The 27342-nt window shown below is 46.6% G+C and overlaps 1 protein-coding gene across 3 annotated transcripts in view; it reads left to right on the forward strand.

The window, feature by feature from the left end:
• STS (steroid sulfatase) overlaps positions 1-27342 on the forward strand; it is a 163923-nt gene that overhangs the window by 47188 nt on the left and 89393 nt on the right. The gene's annotated exons all lie outside the window — the stretch shown is intronic.

Genomic DNA, 27342 nt, shown 5'->3' on the forward strand with positions numbered 1-27342 from the left:
CTTAGGAAGGTAAAAACCCACTAAAACAGCATCTGTCTTTTCAAAGTTCCAAAGCTTATCACAGCGGATGCTTTGGCTGCCCCACCTGGATTTATGCATCTGTGCACTTTATGCACCGAATGGTGGTGATGACTTTCTTTGAGACCATCACGTGGAAATGCTCGCTTGATCCATGGCAATGGATTGCCTCACAGCCTGAGCTGTCTTTGGCAGTGCGTGCTGTTTGATTTACTAACAAGGGAACCCCAGGTGGCAATAGGGGTGTAGAATCCACCTGCCCATGCAGGAGACACAAGAGACTTGGGTTCGATCCTGGGGTCAGGAAGATCCCCTGGAGGAGGAAAGGGCAACCCACTCCAGTATTCTTGCTTGGGGAAATCCCATGGACACTGACTGGAGCCTGATGGGTCCATGGGGTTGCAAGAGATTTACTAACACAAACTAAGACTCCTTTGTGGTTCCCACTATTTCAGATCCACCCACCACCACCCACCCCCATCAAATCTGTAGATTCACAGCTGCTCATCTCATGAGTGCGTGCATGCGTGCGTGCTAGCTAAATCACTTCAGTCCAACTCTTTGGGACCCCATGGACTGTAGCCTGCCAGGCTCCTCTGTTCATGGGATTCTAGCAGGAAACTTGGCCTGTGAAAACTCTACCCAAACAAGCAAACCAATTGGCCAACCAATGGATGTTGACAGACTTGACTCAACTCACTCCCTTTAATGCTTAGACGTGCCCTAGATGAAACACCCAGAAAGGTTATCTTGCAGTCTTGTTAAAGTCACCTCCTGGCAAACACAGGCCCCTGACATAAGTTGCCCTTGGCGGCTGAGGTTGACTGCTTGTCAACAGGTAACAATGTTCACCCTGTAGAGAGGCAAATAATGCCATATGGATGACCCAGAACTAGGGTCTGGAGACCTCAGATTTTACATGGTGTCAGCTGGCTTCCTGGGTGACGCTAGGTCAGGCAGTCACCCTTCACGGGCGTCTTTGCTCTCACCTATAAACTGAGCTCTTTGGATTTTAAGTCATCAGTTCAGTTCAGTCGCTTGCTCATGTCCAACCCTTTACAACTCCATGGACTGCAGTGCACCAGGCCTCCCTGTGCTTCACCATCTCCCAGAGCTTGCTCAAACTCATGTCCATCGAGTCGGTGATGCCATCCAACCATCTCATCCTCTGTCGTCCCCGTCTCCTCCTGCCCTCGGTCTTTCCTGATTGAGTATTAGGTCATTTTTCAGTTGCTTTCAATGTAAAATTATTAATCTAGGGTAGCTGGCACACTCCATAAATTCCCCCACTATCCTAGATTAATACCTTTACAGTGAAACCAAGTAATTATGAGTCTGCCTCTAAATCACATTTTTAAATCGACATTCCAAGGTTGACAGATTATTCTCAAGAGTTGGGTGCCGCTTACCTGCGTGCACCGCCAGGCCACTCAGCATGGCTGTTCTCTTGCTGTCTGCATGTTCCCTGCTGGACGCGCTTCATGTCCATGCCACTCACATGATTGGATGTGCCCCACCCCTCCCCCCTTCAGCCAGAATGTCTCCACCTGCTACTTTATAAAAGGGCAATGGTTGTTCAGCTGAGGAACCTAGTTTCCCTGGTAACTGATGGAGCCTGATGTGATGTGCGTGCTTAGTCAAGTCAATCATGTCCAACTCTTTGTGACCCCATGGACTGTAGCCTGCCAGGCTCCTCTGTGCATGGGATTCTCCAGGCAAGAATACTGGATTGATTGCCATTCCCTTCTCCAGGGGATCTTCCCGACCCAGGGATCCAACCGGGTATCTCTACATCTCCTTCATTGACAGGCGGGTTCTTTACTCCTAGTGACATCTGGGACTGTCAGTCAGTTCAGTCACTCAGTTGTATCCGACTCTCTGCAACCCCATGGACTGCAGCACGCCAGGCCTCCCCGTCCATCACCAACTCCCAGAGTTTACTCTAACTCATGTCCATCGAGTTGGTGATACCATCCAGCCATCTCCTCCTCTGTCATCCCCTTCTCCTCCCTCCTTCAGTCTTTCCCAGCTTCAGGGTCTTTTCCAATGCGTCAGCTCTTTGCATCACGTAGCCAAAGTACTGGAGTTTCAGCTTCAGCATCAGTCCTTCCAATGAACATTCAGGACTGATTTCCTTTAGGATGGACTGGTTGGATCTCCTTGCAGTCCAAGGGACTCTCAAGAGTCTCCTTCAACACCACAGTTCAAAAGCATCCATTCTTCAGCACTCAGCTTTCTTTACAGTCCAATTCTCACATCCATACATGACTGCTGGAAAAACCACAGCTCTGACTAGATGGAAACAGAAGTGGTGTTTGTCTGATACCACTTGGAAGATTCTGTCCATATTCAGGAACTCAATAAGTTTTCCTGTTTAGCATAAAATAGTGACTCTGAAGACTGGTTGGCCAACTGCCAGGTCCCAAGAGGCAGCTGAGCTCCATCACTGGTGGTGAAAACACCAGTGAGTAGGTGAGGTCAGGCCAAGGACGGTTGAGGGGGGACGGATGTAAGAGGTGCTGTTTTGTGGAGCCATCTGGGAAGGTGACCTTCCATGAGCTGTGGATGCAAACACCCTGAGGGTGTGCCTTGAACAAGGAAGGGAGTCTGTAGACTCCACCGCTGTGCAAGGATGCAGGTCTCTGACCCTGGCCATCGGCCATGGTGGAGTCCCCAGCCTGCCACCTGACTATCACCATCAGACACCCAGCAAAACGTGAGCACACTCCAGCATCATGGAAGATACAGGCTGTTTAGTGAGTTACTGCTGGGCTTGCAAGTCCAAGGAAGTTTCAGAAATGTCGTCATGGCTGAGATGAAGTACTTTTGTCCTATGACTTGGTGTTGCAGGAATCACTTTTGAACCAAAGGTTATAGTTTATACTTTGATTTTGTTTCCTATGGATGTACCCAACTTTTTGTCATAATTTTCCCCCCACTTAAATTTGATATGAAAGAATGATCATCTGTACACCCTGCATAATTGATCATAGATTCAGTAATTGAAGGACCTCTTGATGAAAGTGAAAGAGGAGAGTGAAAAATCTGGCTTAAAACTCAACATTCAAAAAACAAAGATCATGGCATCCCGTCCTATAACCTTATGGCAAATAGATGGGGAAACAATGGAAACAGTGAGAGACTTTATTTTCTTGGGCTCCAAAATCATTGCAGATGTTGCTTGCAGCCATGAAATTAAAAGACGCTTGCTCCTTGGAAGAAAAGCTATGACCAACCTACATAGCATATTAAAAAGCAGAGACATTACTTTGCCGACAAAGGTCTGTCCAGTCAAAGCTTTAGTTTTTTCCAGTAGTCATAAATGGATGTGAGAGTTGGACCGTAAATAAGACTGAGCACTGAAGAATTGATGCTTTTGAACTGTGGTGTTGGAGAAGACTCTTGAGAGTCCCTTGGACTGCAAGGAGATCCAGCCAGTCAATCCTAAAGGAAATCAGTCCTAAATATTCATTGGAAGGACTGATGCTGAAGCTGAAGCTCCAATACTTTGGCCACCTGATATGAAGAGCCAACTCACTGGAAAAGATCCTGATGCTGGGAAGGATTGAGGACAGGAGGAGAGGGGGACCTCAGAGGATGAGATGATTGGATGGCATCTCCAAATCAATGGACATGAGTTTGAGCAAGCTCTAGGAGTTGGTGATGGACAGGGAGGCCTGGGGTGCTGCAGTCTTTGGGGTCACAAAGAGTCAGACACAACTGAGCAACTGAACTGAGCTGAACAAATGAGCAAAGATTAAATAATTGAAGGGTTTACAGTTCAGTTCAGTTCATCACTCAGTCGTGTCTGACTCTTTGTAACCGCGTGGACTGCAGCACAGTTACAGGCCTCCCTGTCAGTCACCAACTCCAGGGATTTACTCAAACTCATGTCCACTGAGTCGGTGATGCCATCCAACCATCTCATCCTCTGATGAGATGGGTTTACAGATGACGATAGATTCAATAGTTGAAGGGTTTAGGTGATGATACAGCTAATAATTTCAGGATTTATAAGACGATGATGATGTCAATAACTGAAGCGTTACAAATGGTCATAGACTCAATCATTGAAGGCTTACAGATATGCATAAACTCAGTAATTGAAGGGTATACAGATGATGATACATTCAATAATTGAAGACTTTACAGATGATGATCATAGATTCAATAGTTGAAGGATTTATAGATGATTGTATTGGAGATTGATAGGGCCTCCCAGGTGGCACATTGATAAAGAATCCGCCTGCTAATGCAGGAGATGCGGGCTCAATCCCTGGGTTGGCAAGATCCTCTGGAGAAGGGAATGGCAACCCACTCCAGTATTGTTGCCTGGAGAATCCCATGGACAGAGGAGCCTGGCTAGTGCTACAGTCCATGGGATCGCAAAGAGGCAGACACTACTGAGCGACTGAGCACTCAGGCATGAACTGAAATCATAGTATTTTCGATTGTGGATTTGAAAATTGACCCAACCTCTCAGCCACATAACTGAGTCTCTGCTGTGGAAAACCGGGAAACACCAGTGGTTTTTGCTTTGGAAGGGACAGCTATCTAATTTGTCAATTCTGGATGTTGATACATAATGACAACTTGGCCCTGGCTCTGATTAAACTCCCAGGATTTTCACAGTCCTGGGTAACACAAGCTCTCCACACACCCTGACTATTGATTGATACAGAGTTTCTTACCTGAAGTGCTCGGAATCAGTGGTACTCTGGAATTGAGTTATGCATATTTTACAAAGCCAACACGTGTCTTTTCCAGATCTCCTAGGACAAACCCCACCCCCCACCAGCAGGTGCGGGCAGCAGTCAGTAGTCAAAGGTGTTAATATTCCTGCAGAAAAATGTATGAATATCTCTCCCTGTGGGTTACAGGAAGACAACTGCTGTAATAGTTATAGTGGATTTGTAACTAGTGAATTAAATTGTGTGAGGATGTCAGCACCCTGGGTACTTCCTGTCTCTAAGGAAAACGTGAAATGTAGCAATTCAGAATAAGTAAAACACCAGTACACATACCTGTAGGAGCTTCCCGGCCGGCTCAGTGGTAAAGAAGCCACCTGCCAATGCAGGAGACCTGAGTTTGATCCCTGGGTGGGGAAGATTCCCCTGGAGGAGGAAATGGCAACCCACTTCAGTATGCTTGCCTGGAGAATCCCATGGACAGAGAAGCCTGGCGGGCTGCAGTTCATGGGGTCAAAAGAGTCGGACACGACTGAGTGTGTACACACAGGTGAAGTCTCAGTTATCACTGGCTGTGCGTCATTGTTTGAACAAACTGGGTATGACCCTCTTCCAATCCTTTTTTTTTTTTTTGTCTGCCAGTCTCTAGCATCAGAGCCGGTTAAACGATTACCAGACCAATCCTCTGATGCAGTTTTTCAACCTTGGGACTGCCGATGAGTGAGAACACCTCGTTTGTTGTGGCGGGGGACGGGGATGGTCACAGGCGTCAATTGTCCTGTGCTTCATGAGATATTTAGCAACATCTGTGCCCTCTCCCCTCTGGGGGCCAACAGTAGCCTCCCGCTCCATGTCTGAGTTTCAGAAATGCCTCTAGGCATTGTCTACTGACCCACGTGGGGCAAAATCGCTGTGGCTCAGAATATCCCGCTGTTATTCTGCAAAGTGCCCTCTGAGTGTGGGCTGTTCGGCTTCCGTTTTGTCTTTTCCCTCTCCTGGTCTGGTTCCTGGTGGCCACACTGCCCTGGAAGGCATTGTGACGTAATCCTTTAGATGTGTTCATTCCTTATCATAAAGGCGTGGTGACCTACTCCCTTTAGACGTGTTTGTTCTTTTTTGTTCCTCTTCATAAAGTGGCAGATAAACTGGTCAGAGGGCTTCCATGCCCATCTCCTAAATCTGTTTTCTGTAAATAACAGGTGTGGCCATGAGACAGGATTGTGATGAAGTGGATCTTTGCTGGCTCCCAAGGGGAGTCACCCAGTTGTTCCAATTCACGTCCTTATGATCTTAATCTGGGGAGATAGTGTGAGGGTGAAGGGTCAGGAGAGGTGACCTTGCCTGGCGGAGGTGAAGGGTCAACGCTGACATCACACTACTCCCATGCTTTGCTTTTTAAATGAAAGAAGAAAATCATTTTATTTTAAATATTTTTAAACTTTTACTTTTTTAAATGCAGTATGATTGATTTACAATGGCTTGGCTGATAAAGAAGCCGCCTGCAAAGCGGGAGACCTGTGCTCGATCCCTGGGTTGGGGAGATCCCCTGGAGAAGGGAAAGGTTATCCACTCTAGGATTCTGGCCTGGAGAATTCCATGGACTGTATAGTCCATAGGATCACAAAGAGCTGGACACGACGTAGCAATTTTCACTTTAGTTTCAAGTGTACAACAAAATGTATCATATACATATATATGATATGTGCATATATGGAGAAGGCAATGGCAACCCACTCCAGTACTCTTGCCTGGAAAATCCCATGGGCAGAGGAGCCTGGTAGGCTGCAGTCCATGGGGTCGCTAAGAGTCGGACACGACTGAGCGACTTCACTTTCACTTTTCACTTTCATGCATTGGAGAAGGAAATGGCAACTCACTCCAGTGTTCTTGCCTGGAGAATCCCAGGGACGGCAGAGCCTGGTGGGCTGCCGTCTATGGGGTCGCACAGAGTCGGACACGACTGAAGTGACTTAGCAGCAGCATGTGTATATATATATGTGTGTGTGTGTGTGCATGTATATCACATGTATGTGCATATGTATGGTGGTACTTTAGTTGCTAAGTTGTGTACAACTCTTATGACCCCATGGACTATAGCCTGCCAGACTCCTCTGTCCATGGGATTTTCCAGGCAAGAATTCTGGAGTGGGTAGCCATTTCCTTCTCCAGAGGAGCTTCCCAACCCTGGGATTGAACCCAAGTCCCCTGCATTGCAGGCAGATTCATTACCCACTGAGCCACCAGGGAAGCCAAATGTATATGTATATAGATTGGAATATGTGTATATATGCATATATATGTGTGTGTGTGTGTGTGTACACAAGTGTGTGTAGCGTGTGTGTCTCTGTGTGTGTGTGTGTATGTGGGATTCCCAGGTAGTTCAGTGGGTAAAGAATTCTTCTGCAATGCAGGAGACACAGGAGACATGGGTTTCATCCCTGGGTCAGAAAGATCCCCTGGGGAAGTAAATGGCAGCCCACTCCACTATTCTTGCCTGGAGAATCCCATGGACAGAGGAGCCTGGTGGGCTACAGTCCACGGGGTCTCAAAGAGTTGGACACGACTGAAGGAACTTACCGTACACACGCACGCGCACACACACACACACACACACATGTATATTCTATAGTATGTTCAAAACCATTCATTTGACTTTCTTTGAGTTCATTTCATGTGGGGCTTCTAGACCAGAGACTGGAAAACTTTTCGTATAGACAGCCAGATAGTAAAATATTTTCAGCTTTTCATGCCAAGCAATCTTTGTCACAAGTGCTCAGCTTGGACTTGGTAGCATGGGGCAGACAGATGATAAGTGAATCAGTGTTGCAGTATTTTTTGACTTTGCTTATTGACCTGGAAATATGAATTTCACATTCTTTTCATGTGTCCCCCAAAATATTCTTTTTTCAACCGTTTAAAAATATGAAAACCTTCTTAGTTGGCTCCAAACCCAGACAGGGACATAGTCCCATTTGCCTTGGTCTGTGAGCCCAGCTCTACTGGGAAAATATTTGTAGAGAACTTGCTATGAGAAACAAATGTTCCTACCCTCTTGACCCTTCGAGGCTATGCAAAGGACAGGATAACCACATAAAACAAAACCAAACAAATAGACAATGGCAAACAGTGACAGTTGCTCTGGGGAGGACATGGAGCAGTGCCAGGATTCATCAACCGCGGGGCAACTGCTTTAGACTGTGTAAACCACGGGGGGCTTCCCTGAGGAGGTGGCCCCTCAGCTGACTCCTGCGGATGAGTAGGAGTTGGGCAGAGCGTGAAAAGAAGCAACAGGCAGCAGGAGGCTACCCCGAGGCCAGAAAGAGCGCGTTTCTCGAAACTGTCTCAGAATGTGCTCACTCGGTATCTGATTCTTGTCCTTTTGGATGGCTGCACGGGATAAGCGCGGCACACCCCGTTTCTGTCTGCTGAGACAGGCACTCCACGTTCTCCCTCCTTGCGCATGCTCGTCTCGGTGACGTAACATCCTGAGGCCAAGCACCCAATACCGTCTGAAACTGTTGTCAGTGTGAGCACGAGACGTGCGTGTAGGGATGTTTTCACTCTGAAAATGTCACCGCCTTTTCACACCGTGCTCCGGCTGTGTTGTCTGAGTCACGTGGGTAGTGGTGTTTCATGGGAGTTCCCTGGTGGTTCCCTGCTTAAGGATCCACACTTCTGATGCCCGGGACACAGGTTCGATCCCTGGTCGGGGAACTAGGATCGTGCATGGCACGTGCGATATCCCAGCTCCCAAATTTTTAAAATTAAAATAAAAAAAATAATACTGGTCTTCCCAGGTGGCGATAATGGCAAAGAATCTGCCTGCCAGTGCAGGCAACACGGGTTGGATCCCTGGGTCGGGAAGATCCCCTGGAGGAGGAAATGACAACCCACTCCAGTATTCTTGCCTGGAGAATCCCATGAGATGGAGAAGCCTGGTGGGTTACAGTCCATGGGGTCACAAAGAGTCAGACCTGGCTTAGCGCCTGAACCATGGGCTTAGTTGCTCCGAGGCATGTGGACTCTTCCCGGATGAGGAATCGAACCCGCATACCCTGCCTTGGCAGGTGGGTTCTTGACCACTCGACTTCTGGGAAAGTCTCAAAGGCTGCATCTTCGTGATGCTCTGATACTGTGATATCAGGGTGGTGCTAGGGAGCATTCACTGACCTCCATTAGCAACAGATCCCGGCAACGGGCAAGGACATGCTGTCAGAGAAGATACGGTTCACAGTGGTCCCGGAGGCTCCCAGAGGTGGTACAACGCAGACTCAAGGCTTTGAATGCCAGCCCCACCCCTGCCCCCCGCTGACCTCCTGGTCTCGGAGAGTGGATTTACCTTCCTGTGCCCGGGGTTTCCTCTATGCAGTGGAAGTGCACAGGGCGGTTATGAAATGTAAAGGATGTGCTTTGTTTGGGAGAAGTAGGATCCATACCTGGATGGTCCTCCCAGCCGAGATGGTGGGTTGCAGACAGATGGAGGTGTGTGCATGTTAAGTCTCTTTAGTCGTGTCTGACTCTATTCGACCCCGTGGACTGTAGCCCACCAGGCTCCTCTGTGCATGGGAGCCTCCAGGCAAGAATACTGGAGTGGGTTGCCGTGTTCTCCTCCTCCAGGGGATCTTCCCGACCCAGGGATCAAACCCGTGTCTCTTATGTCTCCTGTATCGGCAGCCAGGTTCTTTCCCACTAGGGCCATCTGGGAAGCCCACAGACAGATGTAACTGTCCTCCGAATGCAGCTTGGGACTCTGAGGTTACTGATAGCAAGCCCTTCTCCCTGGAAAGCAATTCTGTCTTCCAGAGGGAATTTGGCAACGTCTGGGGGATATATTTGAAGAATTAATGCTTTTGAACTATGGTGCTGGAAAAGACTCTTGAGAGTCCCTTGGATGGCACGGAGGTCCAACCAGTCCATCCTAAAGGAGATCAGTCCTGAGTGTTCATTGGAAGGACTGATGTTGAAGCTGAGATTCCAATGCTTTGGCCACCTGATGTGAAGAGCTGACTCATTGGAAAAGACCCTGATGCTGGGAAAGATTGAGGGCAGGAGGAGAAGGGGACAACAGAGGATGAGATGGTTGGATGGCATCACAGACTCGATGGACATGAGTTTGGGTAAACTCCGGGAGATGGTGATGGACAGGGAGGCCTGGCGTGCTGCGGTCCATGGGGTCGCGGAGTCGGACACAACTGAGTGACCGAACTGAACTGAACTGGGGGGTATTTTGGGTTTCCTAAGTGTGGAGGGGCTCGGCTCCTGGAGTCAGTGTGGTGGAAGCAGAAATGCTGGTCACCCTTCTGGAAATGCACAGACAGCCCACAGGCACTTGTTCCCGCAGCCTCCAATGTCAGGACCGCCAAGTGGAGAAACTTATCCATGCAACAGGAGACTAAATCTTTTTTCTTCCTAAAATAGTCACTGGTATTTTACTTTGAGGATTAGAGTCAGAATCCAAATTAAAGAGTAGAAAAAGACAATGATCTTTTAGGAATTTTTTTTTTTTGTATTAAATCTAAAGCCCCGAAGCAGAGGTTTTCTGGTCGTAGAGGAAACATCCCCAGAGGCTTCAAGTCTGGGCTTGCGTTTCTTCTTAACGCTGAGCGGCTTAACAGATTCATTTTCTATTGTGATTTCTGTAATTTGTTCTTTAAAAGGATCTTGGGTTCCTTTCCCCTTTGAGAAACCAACTTTTGGGGGGGTTTTTTTAAAGGATACTTTATTTTCTCAATGTTTTGTTAAGGTGGGAGCCGGCTTTGATTTCCGACCCAGCTTTCAAAGCCTTAAGCACCTGCTAAGTAAGAGTTTTATTTTTATTCCTCTGGAAAACAGCGGTACATTTTGCAAGGAAATGCTCTGAGAAATTTTTTGCTTTGTTTTTTTTATTGTTTTAGTCTAGAAGGAGATTGACATTCTTTGGACGCAGCTAGCAGAGCTTGGGGAAAAAAATTTCACAGAGTTGGTAGCTAATTAAAAATGTGCAGCTGAAAAAAGACTCATGATTAATTCATGATAAATTAATAAGACAATGCATTATCCTTTTTGAATGTTCTGATGCAAAGTGAGAATCTTTCAGTGGGGATTAAAATACCTCTTCCTAAATACCTAATAACAATATCCATTATATCTTACCAACATAAAGGCATTGTTGAGGGGGATTTTCTTTGGCCATGCTGCAGAGTACGTGGGATCTTAGTTCCTTGACCAGAGATCGAACCCGCATGCCCTACAAGGGAAGCAAGGGGTCTTAAAAATTGGACTCCCCCACCTCCGGGGAAGTCCCCTTACCAGGTGTTTCAATGTACTTCAAAATCCAGAGTTTGTGGTTCTTATATATAAAAACATCCCTTTCCTTTAAGTGGATGAAGACTTTGATAATAATCAAGGAAATGCTTTGATCTTGTCTCTCCTCTTTCTAATTTATTTCCATCCCCTCCCCCCAAAAAAAGATTTATTAGAGACATTAAAGTTTTCTTATGAACTAAAGAAAAAGGAAAAACATTTTCTTTTAATGCGATGTCATTTTATTTGACCCGACCTGTCTGTTGCTTACTCTGCCTAACTATCTGGTGGGATAGTCAAGTCATTTTTCCCTTTCTTCTCTTTAATCCTTTGAAGATGATGAAAAGGTTCCTCAAGTGGACTGTAAATCCTTAATGAGGATATTTGAGATGGCAGCAAATACCCATGATCATAGGCACATTTGGGTGTCAAGATAATCCCAAGCAAAAAAAAAAAAAGATTATGGTGACTGTATTGTGCGTCTCAGAAAAAATGATGGAGAAGGTCCATTATGAGGGACAGTGGAACATAATATAGAGCAATCTGCAGGCTGTCCTCCTAACCAAGAGACCCCCAAGAGTGGGACACTTTGTTATCACAGCACTCTTTTTTTTTTAAACTTATTTATTTTAGTTGGAGGCTAATGACTTTACAATATTGTAGTGGGTTTTGCCATACATTGACATGGGTGTACATGTGTTCCCCATCCTGAACACCCCCTCCCACCTCCCTCCCCATCCCATCGCTTTGGGTCATCTCGGGGCACCAGCCCTGAGCACCCTGTCTCATGCATCGAACCTGGACTAGTGATCTGTTTCACATATGATAATATACATGTTTCAATGCTATTCTCTCAAATAATCCCACCCTCGCCTTCTCCCACAGAGTCCAAAAGACTCTGTCTCTTTTGCTGTCTCGCATACAGGGTTATCGTTACCATCTTTGTAAATTCCATATATATGCATTAGTATACTGTATTGGTGTTTTTCTTTCTGGCTTACGTCACTCTGTGTAATAGCCTCCGGTTTCATCCACCTCATTAGAACTTATTCAAATGTGTCCTTTTTAATAGCTGAGTAATATTCCATTGTGTATATGTACCACAGCTTTCTTATCCATTCGTCTGCTGATGGACATCTAGGTTGCTTCCATAACCTGTCTCCATATCCTGGGCCTGAGCAACTGGTGTAGGGCTTCCCTGGTGGCTCAGTGGTAAACGATCCACGTGCCCATTCCAGAGACAAGGGTTGGATCCTGGTCTGAGAAGATCCCACATGGCTCAGAGCAGCAAAGCCCTGTGCTCCACAACTACTGAGAGTCTGCTCTGGAGCCCACGTGCCATGACTGCTGAAGCCGGGATGCCCTAGAGCATAGGTCCATAACAAGAGAAATCGCTGCAATGAAAAGGCTGTGCCGTGCTGTGCTCAGCCGCAGAGTTGTGCTCAGAGAGTTGTGCCCAACTCTCTGCAACCTCGTGGACTGTAGCCTGCCAGGCTCCTCTGTCCATGGGGATTCTCCAGGCAAGAATACTGCAGTGGGCTGCCAGGCCCTCCTCCAGGAGATCTTCCCAGCCCAGGGATCGAACCCAGATCTCCTACATTGCAAACAGATTCTTCACCAACTGAGCCACCAGGGAAGCCCGATGAGAAGCCTGCACCTCGAAACTAGAGAGTAGGCCCCGCTTGCCACAAGTAGAGAAAACCCTGCAACGAAGACCCTGCACGGCCAAAAATAAAGAAATCATTTTTTAAAAATTAGTTAAAAAAAATGGTATATTATCTCTGCCAAAAAGGTTCAACCTGAATCTGCTCAGAAGAACTAAGCAGGTAACTCAGAATGTACTGCATCGTCTAAGACAGCTGATGTGAATTCTTCCCCCTGAAAGTCAATGTCACAAAAAAACCCAAGAAAGGTCAGGACTTGGGGGACCATTCCAGATCTCAAAAGGACCCAGAAGCATAATGATATCCGAGTCTCGGACGGCTCCTGGATTGGTAAAAGAAGATCCAAGTGGTACACATATTTGGGGATTGTGTAGGTTTGTTGATGGAATCAGTGCTACTCTGAACAGTTTTTATCGTATTGTGGTAGGGGAGAAGCTATCCTTATTTTAATAAGACAACGGTCCCCAAGCTTTTTGACACTGGGAACTGGTTTCATGGAAGACAGACTTTTCCCACGGGCACAGGGTAAGGGATGGTTTGGGGACGATTCAAGGCCATTACGTTTATTGTACCCTTTATTTCCATTATTATTACATCGTGATACATAATGCAATAACGATCCAACTCAGCATAATGGAGAATCCGTGGGAACCCTGAGCCTGTTTTCCTGCAGCTAGGCGGTCCCGTCGAGGGTGATGGAAGACAGTCACACCCAAAATGCGTTGTGCTCCTTTGAGAACCTAAGTTTACTGGTGATCTGTCCTGAGGTGGAACTCTGGCCTCAGTGAACAGTGGGGAGCGGCTGTGAATACAGATGAAGCTTGGCACACTCACCTGCCGTTCACCTCCTGCTCTGAGGCCTGCTTCCTAACTGGTTGCAGAGCGCGATAGCTCCATGGCCTGGCGTTGGGGACTCCTGCTCTAGGAGACCCAGACCAAAATACTTAGGGTGCAAAGTGCCGCTGTGTATGCAGCTCACTCTGAAACATGATGGCACGCAAATACAAATGCACGCCTTGGAAGTGAAAGTCGCTCAGTTGTGTCCGACTCTGCGACCCCATGGACTATACAGTCCATGGGATTCTTCAGGCCAGAATACTGGAGTGGGTAGCCTTTCCCTTCTCCTGGAGATCTTCCCAACCCAGGGATCAAAGCCAGGTCTCCCTCACTTCAGGTGGATTCTTTACCAGCTGAACCACAAGGGAAGCTCAAGAATACTGGCGTGGGTAGCCTGTCCCTTCTCCATGGGATCTCCCAACCCAGGAATTGAACCATGGGCTCCTGCATTGCAGGCGGATCCTTTACCAACTGAGCCACCAGGGAAGCCCTGTAGCAGTTCCCTTCTCCAGGGAATCTTCCCAACCAGGAGATCGAACCCAGGTCTCCTGCATTGCAGGCAGATTCTTTACCAACTGAGTCACCAGGGAAGCCCTATCCTTTTAACATCTTGTGATGTGGAAAAACTATATGATGTTTGCATGTGGTCACTCAGTCACGTCCGACTCTGGGACCCCATGGACTGTAGCCCGCCAGGCTTCTCTGTCCATGGGGTTTTGCAGGCAAGAATACAGGAGTGGGTTGCCATTTCCCGATGTGTATGATGTATGCATACATGCACGTGTACACATGGACACAGAAAGCAAGCAACCAACTGTGGCAACACTTAAACTTAGCCATCCTACGTGGAGGACTCTACCCATGTTTGTTTTCAAGTATTTTGTAGAGTTGAAAAAAAATGTGTTAAAGGTTTTTTTGGGGGAAAATGCATATGAAGTTTTATTTTATTGCTCCTGTTTGAACAGGTGGTTTTGCTCCACCGATTTCTTTGGTTTTTAAAATTTTACCGAGGACGAATCATAAGAGGTCGATGTTGTGTATCCTCCTTCCCCTGCCTCTGGGGAGCCTGTGCTGGCCATGGTGTTCAGGTCCTCTCTCAGGCCATCAGTCTGCAGCATGGTGGTGGATGGTCCTTGGCGAAACCAGATCCCTGTGGCTCTAAAGATGATGAAGACAATAAAACATAAACAGTGCCTCCTGATTTCTCCACCTGTTTGTCGTGTAAGCCATGAGGCTGACGCCCGCTCAGTTATTTACATAGAGACAAGTGAACTCTTGTCTGTGACCTCCCCTGCGTCGTAGCTGAGATTTCTTTAGTGGCATGCCTGTCAAGCCACAGGGATTATCTCGGAAGAAATTGCGTTTAGACACAAAGCTCTCTCATGTCGGCTGTTCGCACAGGGGGCCCAAGCGTTGGAGCTTCGCCTTCAGCATCACTTCTTCCAACAGTCGACTCACTGGAAGAGACCCTGATGCTGGTAAAGACTGAAGGCGGGAGGAGAAGGGGACGACAGAGGATGAGATGGTTGGATGGCATCACCGACTCCATAGACATGAGTTTGAGCAAGCTCTCAGGAGTTGGTGATGGACAGGGAGGCCTCGCATGCTGCAGTCCATGCGGTCGCAAAGAGTCGGACACGACCTGATGGCTGAACAACAACAGCAACAACACTCTACTGTAAAAAAAGAAAAACTCCCACAGCCCCTGGGTCACCTTCTTGGCTGTCACTTGTCTCTCCATCTGGACCGGTCACGCCCGGGGCTGAGCCGGCTTCATCTCACGAGTGTGGCCTCCAGTGACCTGTCTACACCCTTCGCCACCTTCCCCAGCACCCTGGCAGGGGAACTTTCTCCGGACCCAGCTCTGATCCTACCCCGGCCCTGTTTGTTATTCGGTCTCTCAGTTGTGTCCGACTCTGCGACCCTGTGGACTGCAGCATGCCAGGCCTCCCTGTCCTTAACTGGCCCTGTTAGAGCTCTCCAAATGCCTTTCCCTCGGAAGGCAGGTGGAATTCCAGAACCATGGCTGGAACAGTCTCTATGATCCAGCTCCCAGCACCCTCCATGTTCCTCAGGCCCATTTCCCACCCCCCATATATTTTTTTTAATGTTTATTTGAATTGATGAATAATTGCTTTGCAGTATTTGTTTGACTTCTGCCATACATCAACATGAATTACCCATAAATGTACATATGTCATGACTTCCCTGATAGCTCAGTTGGTAAAGAAACTGCCTGCCGTGCATGAGACCCCGGTTCGATTCCAGGGTCAGGAAGATTCCCTGGAGAAGAGACAGGCTACCCACTCCAGTATTCTTGGGCTTCCCTTGTGGCTCAGTTCATAAAGAATCCACTTGCAAGGCAGGAGACCCCGGTTCGATTCCTGGGTCGGGAAGATCCCCTGGAGAAGGGATAGGCTACCCACTCCAGTATTCCTGGGCTTCCCTTTTGTTCAGCTGGTAAAGAATCCGCTTGCAATGCTGGAGACTTGGGTTCGATCCATGGGTTGGGCAGATCCCCTGGAGAAGGGAAAGGCTACCCACTCCAGTATTCTGGCCTGGAGAATTCCATGGACTGTATAGTCCATGGGGTCGCTCCCTCTTGAACCTCCCTCCAACCGCCCACACTTACCCCACCCACGCAGGCTGTCACAGAGCTCCAGTTGGAGTTCCCCGTCAGGCCCTTCTAGCATGTGGGTCACCCTTGCTTTCTTCTTATCTTACGAAATCCCCCCTACCAGCCATGTTAGCATCCTCCTGTGAGCACCAGCCAGCTTCTCCTTGCCCCGTGCCTCGGGCCAGTAATGCCCACACCACAGTCCATGCATGCTGGTCCCATTGACAGTTTCATATCAACCTCGATGTAGTCATTGTCCAGCGTTGACTTAAATCCTGTGTGTTTTTTGCAAATGCTTTGCAAGCTCTATATGGGGCTTCCCTGGTGGCTCAGGTGGTAAAGCATCTACTCAAAAAGTGCGAGACCCAGGTTTGATCCCTGGGTCGGGAGGATCCCCTGGAGAAGGGAACGGCTACTCACTCCAGTATTCTTGCCTGGAGAATCCCATGGACAGAGGAGCCTGGCGGGCTACAGTCCATGGGGTCAGAAAGAGTCGGACATGACTGAGTGACTGACACTTTCGCTTTCGTTTTTGCAAGCTCTATAAGCAGAGGAGGGCTTCCCTGGTGGCTCGGCTGATAAAGAATCTGCCTGCAATGGGGGAGACCTGGGTTCAATCCCTGGGTTGGGAAGATCCCCTGGAGAAGGAAACTTGCCACTCACTCCAGTGTTCTGGCCTGGAGAATCCCATAGACTGTATAGTCTATGGAGTCGCAAAAGGGTCAGACACAAGTGAGCGACTAAACCACCACCATAAGCATAGGAAACATACAACTCTCACTCACGGTGTTCCAGCAATGTAGGGTGCCTTATAGACGTTTAGTAAGTAAGTGTTGAATTATTGTTGAGACCCTTGCCCTGAGTCCCAGCTTCAAGACCTTACCCTGGGACTTCCCTGGTGGTCTGGTGACTAAGACTCTGTGCTTCCAATGCAGGGGTCTTGGGTTCAATCCCCGGTCAAGGAACTAAGACCCTACATGCCACACCTAAAGATAACGCATGCTGCAATGGAGATCTGGTGCAGTCAAAGAAATAAAGTTTTTTTTTTTGTTTGTTTAGTACATAGATGAGGGGGAAAAAAAGGTTTCTCTGCTGTATTAAGTGAGAGACAGTGAAATCGCTCAGGTGTGTCCAACTCTTTGTGACCCCATGGATTATAGCCTACCAGGCTTATCCGTCCATGAGACTTTTCCAGGCAAGAATACTGGATTGTGTTGCCATTTCCTTCTCCACTATATCAATCCTGCCATTAAATGATATTCTTTGGGTTTTAATTAACTAAGAAGGTTCAGTTCAGTTCAGTTCAGTCGCTCAGTCGTGTCCAACTCTTTGCGACCCCATGAATCACAGCACGCCAGGCCTCCCTGTCCATCACCAACTCCCGGAGTTCACTCAGACTCACATCCATCGAGTCAGTGATGCCATCCAGCCATCTCATCCTCTGTCGTCCCCTTCTCCTCCTGCCCCCGATCCCTCCCAGCGTCAGAATCTTTTCCAGTGAGTCAACTCTTCACATGAGGTGGCCAAAGTACTGGAGTTTCAGCTTTAGCATCATTCCTTCCAAAGAAATCCCAGGGCTGATCTCCTTCAGAATGGACTGGTTGGATCTCCTTGCAGTCCAGGGGACTCTCAAGAGTCTTCTCCAAAACCACAGTTCAAAAGCATCAATTCTTCGGTGCTCAGCCTTCTTCACAGTCCAACTCTCACATCCATACATGACCACAGGAAAAACCATAGCCTTGACTAGACGGACCTTTGTTAGCAAAGTAATGTCTCTGCTTTTGAATATGCTATCTAGGTTGGACATAACTTTCCTTCCAAGGAGCAAGCGTCTTTTAATTTCATGGCTGCAATCACCATCTGCAGTGATTTTGGAGCCCCAAAAAATAAAGTCTGACACTGTTTCCACTGTTTCCCCATCTATTTCCCATGAAGTGATGGGACCGGATGCCATGATGTTAGTTTTCTGAATGTTGAGCTTTAAGCCAACTTTTTCACTCTCCACTTTCACATTCATCAAGAGGCTTTTGAGTTCCTCTTCACTTTCTGCCATAAGGGTGGTGTCATCTGCATATCTGAGGTTATTGATATTTCTCCCGGCAATCTTGATTCCAGCTTGTGCTTCTTCCAGTCCAGCGTTTCTCATGATGTACTCTGCATAGAAGTTAAATAAGCAGGGTGACAATATACAGCCTTGATGTACTCCTTTTCCTATTTGGAACCAGTCTGTTGTTCCATGTCCAGTTCTAACTGTTGCTTACTGACCTGCATACAGATTTCTTAAGAGGATTGTTTTTTTAAAAAAAGTTTCCTTCCTGATTGATTTGATCTCTAACTTACACACTGTAAGCAATGATCTTTACCTCTGATCTGGGATTTCTCAACCTTCCTGTTGGCCAGATATGATGAAACTCCATACTTGTTAGACATTACCTCCCACTCGGCTACCTGGGATTCTGGAGAGGAACAGAGCCACCTGGCACAAGCAAGTGCTTTTTTTTCTGTAAAGAATGAAGCACAATTTTAAACTAAGTAACTGGAATTTTGTGCCATTTCCACTGCATCTATTTCATTAGTTTTTTCACTGACAGTTACTGAGGTGCAGCTCTTGCAGTTCCAATATTTATACTGCATGTCGGGTGTTCTGCTTATTATTATTTTTTCCCCATATGAAGCGCATGTTAAAATCTGCATTTTAGAGGTGAATTGTATGGTAAGATAGTCTACGATACCATTTCAGGTTTAAAATGTCCTATTTGAAATCAGAAAATAATGTATACAACAGCCTGTAATTCTTTCCTTTCCTCTGTAAAAGGTTGGAAGGCCTTGATAGCAATAAAATGTCTGTAGTTAGATTTTTATAATTTTAGGAGTACAGTGTTCAGGTTTTAGAATTATATAATCTATTGCCAATGAGCGGTTGGTATAATACTATTTTAACCTATACCATTGTATTACTATGTATCAACTTTAACAGCATCTCTATATTGCTTTTCGCTACAGTGCTTTGTTTCTCTATTTTTATTAAAAATCCCCTCTGGATTTGAAAGCATAATGGAAATTTACGAATTCATTTTATGTTTTCCTAATCCCCCGCTTTCATAACTTAAAACATGTGTTGTTTCTTAGAATTTGAAATTTTTATTAACTATACATAAGTCTCTAGTTCTTTGATTTTTTTTTTTTCCTGCTAGTTTGTTTCCAGAGCGTGACGGCTTTTGCTGAGTGAATTTAACTGTGTAATATTTCATATCAGATGAATGGGGAGCCCATTGCTTCTAGTCATCTTTCAAGTTTATTTATCGCTAAAGTCTGATATTCAGGGTGGGGGGTTGATCAAATGCATAAGCTAACGTACATTTATAATCATGAGTAGATGCCGTTTCATGAGTTACTTGTGGGTTTTGCTTCATGTCAATGTATGGCAAAACCCACTACAATATTGTAATTAGTCTCCAATTAAAATAAATAAATATTTTAAAAATAGCATAGACCTCAGAACTAAGAAGGAGAAAAGCAAACATTTTTATATTAACACGCATGTGTAGAGTCGAAAACAGTGCTACAGCTGAACCTATTTGCAGGAAAAGAATAGAGATGCAGACGTCGAATGGACTCGTGGACACAGCGGGTGGAGAGGGTGGGATGAATTGAAAGAGTAACACTGACATATATACATGACCGTGTGTAAAATAGACAGCTAGTGGGAAGCCTCTGTATAGAACCGGGCTGCTCTGTGATGACCTCGAGGGCTGGATGGGAGGATGGGAGAGGGGCAAGAGGGAACGGACATATGTATACATGTGGCTGATTCACTTCATTGTAGAGAGAAACTAACATAGCACTGTAAATAAAATAAAATGTGGAGAGGCTGGACTTTCTTTTGTCTTTCAAATTTGCCCCCCAGTTTACCATTTATGGAATAGCTTCTTTTTAAAGATCCCTCTTTGGGTTTAATACCTCTGACTTCACATTGGTCTAGAATAGCAGGTACTTATCTATCACGAGGATGAGATGGTTGGATGGCATCGCTGACTCGATGGACGTTGAGTTTGGGTAGACTCCGGGAGTTGGTGACGGACAGGGAGGCCTGGCGTGCTGCAGTCCACGGAGTCGCAAAGAGTCGGACACGACTGAGCGACTGAACTAACTGAACTGATTTATCGTTTTGGCTTCCTCGATGGTTCAGTGGGCAAAGAATCAGCCGGCAACACAGGGGACTCAGGAGATGTGGACTCAGTCCTTGGGTGGGGAAGGTCCCCTGGAGAAGGAAATGGCAACCCACTCAAGTATTCTTGCCTGGAGAATTCCATGGATGGAGGAGCCAGGCGAGCTACAGTCCACGAGGTCTCTGAGTTGGACACGACTGAGTATACATGTGTTTACCATTGTCCCCACCATTCACCATGTGCTTGGGATGTATAGTTGACATTAAGGGTCCAAAGATTACGTGAAAGGTCTGTTCTCATTTACCATTTTAGACCTGCAGTAGTCTGTTCCATATGGAGATACATGCCCTTGACTTCTGAACCTATGTCGTGTTTCCTGCCGTCGTTTAGTCGCTCAGTCGTGTCCGACTCTCTGCGACCCCAGGGACTGTAGCCCACCATGCTCCTCTGTCTGTGGGATTCTCCAGGCAAGAACACTGGGGAAAGTGAAAGTCGCTAAGTCGTGTCTGACTCTTTGCGACCCCACGGACATACAGTCTATGGAATTCTCCAGGCCAGAATACTGGAGTGGGTGGTCATGCCCTTCTCCAGGGGATCTTCCCAACCCAAAGTAATGTTTCTGCTTTTTAAGATGCTTCTAGGTTGATCATAGCTTTCCTTCCAAGGAGCAAGCGTCTTTTAATTTCAAAATAAATAAAATTTTTTTAAAAGATGGGCCATCAGCAATGTCACATAAGCCAACGGGTGTCATAGCCTAACAGCAAATGTAAAGTTAGAAGCAAGACTTGTAACCGGGAACTTCCCTGATGGTTCAATGGCTAAGACTCTGCTCCCAATGCAGGGGACCCTGGTTCAATCCCTGGTCTGGGAACTAGAGCCCACATGATGCAAGTAATGATCCTGCATATTTCAGCTAAGACCCAGTGACTGCGGGGAAAGATGCCCTGGAAGAGGAGAGCTAAGAACCAGAATGCCTTTGAAGGGCATCTGCAGCAGAAAGAACTGGAATAAAAAGACTAAAAAAAAAAAAATAATAATCAACCAACCAACCATCAAACAACCAGTCAGCTACAAAATCAAGGATGCTTCACAAAACATACATTTGGAGAACAAAACAGAAACTGTGGGAACACATCCTATGTTAGACAATTCAGCAGAATGGTGGGAAGATGGGGTGAGGGCATCTCAAAGGAAATAGATCCAAGAGGCCAAATGACTCAGATGATTGATCACAGGGGAGAAAGGGCTCTCTAACTTGCCTTTCCCTGGGTCCACTGGGGCTGCACCCCGGCAAGGAGTCACCAGCTTTATCCCTGCTTCGATCCCTGGGTGGGGAAGAATTGATGCTTTGGGACTGTGGTGTTGGAGAAGGCCAACAAAGGTCCGTCTAGTCAAAGCCATTGGTCTTCCAGCAGTCATGTGTGGATGCGAGAGCTGGACTATAAAGAAAGCTGGAGAAGGAAATGGCAACCCACTACAGCATTCTTGGTGAGCGGCCTGGCAGCTCAGATGGTAAAGAATCTGACTGCAACTTGGGAGACCTTGGACTGCAAGGAGATCCAACCAGTCCATCCTAAAGGAGATCAGTCCTGGGTGTTCACTGGAGGGACTGATGCTGAAGCGGAAACTCCAATACTTTGGCCACCTGATGCGAAGAGCTGACTCACTGGAGAAGACCCTGATGCTGGGAAAGATTGAAGGTGGGAGGAGAAGGGGACGACGGAGGATGAGATGGTTGGATGCCATCACCGGCTCAATGGACATGAGTTTGAGCAAGCTCTGGGAGCTGGTGATGGACAGGGAGGCCTGGCGTGCTGCAGTCCATGGGGTCCCAAAGAGTCAGACACGACTGAGCGGCTGAACTGGACTGATTTTGGTTTTGGCTGCACCGAGTTATCACTGCTGTGTGTGGGCTTTCTCTAGCTCTGGTGAGCGGGGTCCACTCTTCCTTGTGTTCTGCGGGCTTCTTGCTGTCGTGGCGTCTCTTGGGGCCGAGCATCGGCTCTAGGGCGTGTTGGCTACAGTAGCTGGGGCACACGGGCTTAGTTGCTCCGAGCCAAGTGGGATCCTCCCAGACCAAGGATTGAGCCCGTGTCACCTGCCTGGGCAGTCAGATTCCTTACCACTTAGCCAGCCAGGAAGCCCCTGGAAGGCAGATTCTTAACTGCTGGAGCACCAAGGAAGTCCTGGTCCATCATTTTAATAAAAAACGGCTATTGCAAATGTTTTACCCTAATACGGTGATTAAAGCATCTTGTCCCATTTATCAGCTATTCAAGCTTTTATTTTCCACTGCAAGTAAATACAGACGGGTAGAATCCAGGAGCACTAAAGAAAAGGCAAGGATGTCCCTCTGTTGAGTAGAATATCAATTCTAAGTTGAAGAACTAACCAGAGTTAGGCTGAAAAATGTTGTGAATGTACTTATTATCTGATCTACGACGCAGACATATTGAGTTATCAGAGAGGATAATTCATCCGCGTGGCTTTGGCAAGCGAATTCATTTTCTTTTCCTGTAATCCATTTTCATAGCTTAACATTTTTATTAAAAATGACACCTGTTCCCTCACGAAAAGGAAGCACATTTTTAAGAGTTGCTGATTGATTTTTCTGCATTATTCAGGAGTTGTGTTTTTATTCCGAAAAATAACAGCTACCACCCTGCTCTCAAATCACCCCTGCAGACATGTGCGGTTTCTCTTGGTGGGGTCCTTAAACATTTCCATGACATGAGCAAACTCAGTTAGCAGTGACAAGCAGAGGACTGGAGAAGACTGAGTGCCTGCTAAGTCACTGCAGTCGTGTCTGACTCTTTGCAGCCCCTTGGACCGTAGCCCACCAGGCTCCTCTGTCCATGGGATTCTTTAGGCAAGAATACTGGAGTGGGTTGCCATTTCCTCCTCCAGGGGATCTTCCCAACCCAGGGAGTGAACCCAGATCTCCCACATTGCAGGCAGATTCTTTATCTTCTGAGCCAGGGAAGGCTGTGCAGACATCCGAACACACAGGCTTGTTTGCTGGAGGATCCAGGTGTGTAGTTGTGGGTGTCAGGCCAGCTTACAGTTCCCACACACCTCGAGGAGGATTCTGTGCAGACTTACAATCAAGGATGTGGTTGTTCCATCACTTTGGACAGGTTCAACCTGGTTAAGTTTGGCTGGGCTTTCCCGAGGCCTCAGTGGTAAAGAACCTGCCTGCAGTGGACGAGATGTGAGTTTGATGCCTGGGTCGGGAAGATCCCATGGAGGAGGAAATGGCAACCCACTCCAGGATTCTTGCCTGGAGAATCCCATGGACAGAAGAGCCTGGCGGGCTACAGTCCATGGGGTCGCATAGAGCTGGACACGACTGAGCAAGTAAATGACAACAACTTTCTCTGGCTGGATTTTATACCTGGGAGAATATCCTGACTGTGGTTAGGCCGTGCCTCTCAGCTGCACCACTATCTTAACTACCAAAGTCTTTTTTTAAAAAAGGCCTTTGCCTTCTGCTTATAGTCAGTGTTCCCTGAACTTGCTTATATCTGCTTATAATAAGTGTTCTCTGCACTTGCTTATAATCTCGAAAAGAACATCAGTGATTGTGTGAGGGCTGGGGAGGGGGGCACCCCCATCCTGCCTGGACGGATGGCCGGGCTCAGGATCATTTGTTTGAAATGGCTCCAGTGTGGAGGGGTTCGCTGGCTTTGCTGGAGTGTGGGGTTGGGAGTGGCAGCTGGCCCTGCACTTAGCACACATCCTACTTGTTTGGAGCCGTCTTTGGCTCGTGACCCTACTCTGGTTGTTACAGCCATTAAGCTTGGCCCCGATCCTGGGCGTGCTCAGTCATGTCCGACTCTTGGCAGCCCCATGGACTGTAGCCCGCCAGGGCTTCTCCATCCGTGGGATTCTCCAGGCAAGAATCCTGGAGTGGGTTGCCATGCCCTCTCCAGGGGATCTTCCAGACCCAGGGATCGAATCCAGGTCTCCCATGTCTCCTGCATTGGCAGGTGGGTTCTTTACTGATGAGCCGCCTGAGAAGCCCCAATGCTAATAGGTCAAATGATGTTCCTCTTTCTCTTCTCAAACGTGGCCTGCGCCGCACAGTTCTCACCCTCGTGGTGAAGCCTTTAGGTTGTTCCCAGAGGCCTTCTGGTATTTACAGCACAGATGATAATATCAGGATGGAAAGAAGAATATCACCGGCCTTCTCCTGATGATCCAGTGGTTAAGACTTCACCTTCCACTGCAAGGGGTGCAGATTTGATTCCTGGTCAGGGAGCATTTATCCCACATGACTTTAAAAGTGGTCCAAATTTTTAAAAAAATCTTAAAAAAGAAAAAAAAAAAATGTCAAGCCTTTTCCAAATCCCTCCCTTTCTCTTCTGCTACAAAGCTTATGCTTCATATTCTGTTGTTTTCTCCTCATGCATTTTCGTTCTCTCCAACTAGCTTATAAATGTTGGCCCATTCCTTCATACTGAATGTTAGAAATCTAAGCGAATAAGCCCATTTGTATCTTTTTTTTTAAATTAAGATTCCACCAATTTGTTGTTGTTCGATTGCTCAGTCGTGTCCGACTCTTTGCGACCCCATGGACCGCAGCACACCAAGCTTCTCTGTCTGTCACCAACTCCTGGAGCTTGCTCAAACTCAGGTCCATTGAGTTGGTGATGTCATCCAACCATCTCATCCTCTGTCGTCCCCTTCTCCTCCCGCCCTCAATCTTTCCCAGCATCAGGGTCTTCTCCGATGAGTCAGCTCTTCACATCGGGTGGCTAAAGTGTTGGAACTTCAGTTTCAGCATCAGTCCTTCCAGTGAATATTCAGGACCAATTACCCTTAGGATGGACTGGTTGGATCTCCTTGCAGTCCAAGAGGCTCTCAAGAGTCTTCTCCAACACCACAGCTCAAAAGCATCAATTCTTTGGCGCTCAGCCTCCTTTATGGTCCAACTCTCACATCCACGCATGACTACTGGAAAAATCACAGCTTTTAAGAAGACCACATATTCAGATGGGATTTTTCCTGCTCTAATGTCAGACAGTATTTCTTATTGACTTTAAAAGAGTTCATCTATGTAGATGACACTTGAGGAAATATCATTGATGATACATGGCTCAAATTGAACAGAACGGCATTGCTTCTAAACAAAATACGGTTTGCGATGTAGGTTTTTCTTTGTTTCCAGGAAACCTTTTCTGCACCTGGAAAATAGATCTGAAACTTGTTGGTTGCTGTGGTAAAGTTTTCCATTAAGTCAGAGCAGTGTTAATTTTCTTATAATGAACAGATTCAATGTAATTATACCGCTAGTTATGAAAATGTTCTTTTGTCTCTCTGCTGCAGAATTTTTCTGTTTTAGAAATAGCAACATTCTCAAAAAAATTTTTGTTTTTCTTCTTTGCCAAACGAAGTTTGTTCAGAAAAATAATTTTTTCAGGGAGGAGCGTTTGCTATTTTTTTCAGAAATGAATGTGCTATATACTCTTAATATTTTAGAGCCCTTGTATTTCATTTTAAGTACTTTTATCAACTAAGTCCTTTAAGAGTTTGAAACATCTTTAGGAACACCTGTTCTACTCCATGTTTGTGGGTGAAAAGTAAGTTCTGGTTATTATGATAATAATTTTCGTGCAGTGGGATTGTAAGTGACTACTAAGGTAAAATTTCAGACATTATTTTCTTTTATTAATTTAGTTTTAATTGGAGGATAATCGCTTTGCAATATTGTGTTGGTTTCTACAATACATCCACGTGAATCAGCCATAGGGATGCACACATCCCCTCCCTTTTGAACCTCCCAGCCCATGCCACCCCTCTAGGTTGTCAGAGAGCTCCCTGCATCACACGGCAAATTCCCACTGGCTGTCTGTTTTACGTGTGATAATGTCTATGTGTCAGCGCTGTTCTCTCTGTTCCTCCAACCCTCTGCTTGCTCTTCAGTGCGTCTACAAGTCTGTTCTCTGGGTCCGCATCTCCACTGCTATCCTGCAAATAGGTTCATCAGCACCATCTTCTACGTTCCTTATATATGCCTTAATATATGGTGTTTGTCTTTCTCTCTCTGACTCACTTTACTCTGTCTAACCGGCTCTAGGTTCATCCACCTCATGAGAACTGACTCAAATGCGTCCCTTTTCACAGCTTAGTAGTATTCCACCGAGTATATGTACCACAACTTCTTTATCCATTCATCTCTCAATGGCCATCTAGGTAGAACATTCGTCGTTTTTAAGGTGACCGAGTCATAAAGATAGAGTGAGAGATGCTCAAAGAGAGGCGGGCAGGCTTACAGAATTGCTTCCAAGCTCTCAGTTGTATATTTTATGCAATATGTATACAGAAGTTAGAGACACAGCTCCTTTAAAGTTTTTATACTTATGTGTTTATTTGACGGTGCCAGGGTCTTAGCCGTGGCATGTGGGGTCTTTTGCTGTGGGGTGTGATGAACTCACCCCTCCGCTGTGCTTGCTGCCACCTCTTAGTACCCTTAGCTCCGAATGTTAAAGCTCAACATTCAGAAAACGAAGATCATGGCATCTGGTCCCCTCACTTCCTGGAAAATAGATGGGGAAACCGTGGAAACAGTAGCTGACTTTATTTTTCTGGGCTCCAAAATCACTGCAGATGGTGACTGCAGCCATGAAATTAAAAGACACTTACTCCTTGGAAGGAAAGTTATGACCAACCTACGCATCATATTAAAAAGCAGAGACATTACTCTGCCAACAAAGGTCTGTCTAGTCAAGGCTATGGTTTTTCCAGTGGTGATGTATGGATATGAGAGTTGGACTATAGAGAAAGCTGAGCGCCAAAGAATGGATGCTTTTGAACTGTGGTGTTGGAGAAGACTCTTGAGAGTCCCTTGGACTGCAAGGAGATCCAACCAGTCCATCCTAAAGGAGGTCAGTCCTGGGTGTTCATTGGAAGGACTGATGTTGAAGCTGAAACTCCAATCCTTTGGCCACCTGATGCAAAGAACTGACTGATTGAAAAAGACCCTGATGCTGGGAAAGGTTGAAGGCAGGAGGAGACGGGGAGGACAGAGGATGAGATGGTTGCATGGTATCACCGACGCGATGGAC

The sequence above is a fragment of the Bos mutus genome, chromosome X, assembly GCF_027580195.1.
Source record: "Bos mutus isolate GX-2022 chromosome X, NWIPB_WYAK_1.1, whole genome shotgun sequence".
NCBI lineage: Eukaryota > Metazoa > Chordata > Mammalia > Artiodactyla > Bovidae > Bos > Bos mutus.